Consider the following 724-nt stretch of genomic DNA (forward strand, 5'->3'; position numbering starts at 1 on the left):
AAAAAAAAAAAAAAAAAAAAAAAAAAGAATATGTAATCGGTGTGGTAGCTCCCTGCTGTTGGTGCCAGTAATAAATATGTGATCAGGCTCCTTGGCTCTGCTAAAGGAAACAGTTAAATATCTCCAGTAACATCTTCCAGAAACTCCCTCGTGTCTCTCGCCCATCTCCAGAAACCCTAAACAGACTGCTCCCATGTAAGGAGAGTTCCGCCCTCTCCAATGCCCAATTCCCCCTCGCTAAAGGCAGCTTCGAGGCAAGGGCTCTGGAAATCGGATGCTAACACAAAAGTTGTTTTCTTCCAACTTTATTAACTTTTAAGCCTTTTCCTGTTTTCCTGTCATGGCCAAACCCACCTCTTGGCAGCCACTGAAGTCTGCATATTTGAATTAGATTCCTGAACAGTGATTAAAACAGATTCGGGACCTCAACAAGAGATTCCAAAATACCAACAAGATCCCAACTATTCCAAAGGGATTGCACCCATTGGAGGGAGGCAGAGTAGGGGCTCACCTGAGGGCCTCATGGCCTCATCTCTGGGGAGGGCACCGTCTGTGCCAGGGAGAGAATTCCAGGCTGGGATGGCATGAGGCTTGTGGCGATAGTGGTTTGCTGTATCACCTCAGCTGGCAGGATGAAGGGAGAAGCTGCTCTCATCAAGCCTCCAGCAGAGCGAGGCTCCTGGGTAGCTGTTACCAGGGACGCGTGGAGACCTTACCACCATCA

This window comes from Theropithecus gelada, chromosome 1, assembly GCF_003255815.1.
Source record: "Theropithecus gelada isolate Dixy chromosome 1, Tgel_1.0, whole genome shotgun sequence".
NCBI classification, from domain to species: Eukaryota; Metazoa; Chordata; class Mammalia; order Primates; family Cercopithecidae; genus Theropithecus; species Theropithecus gelada.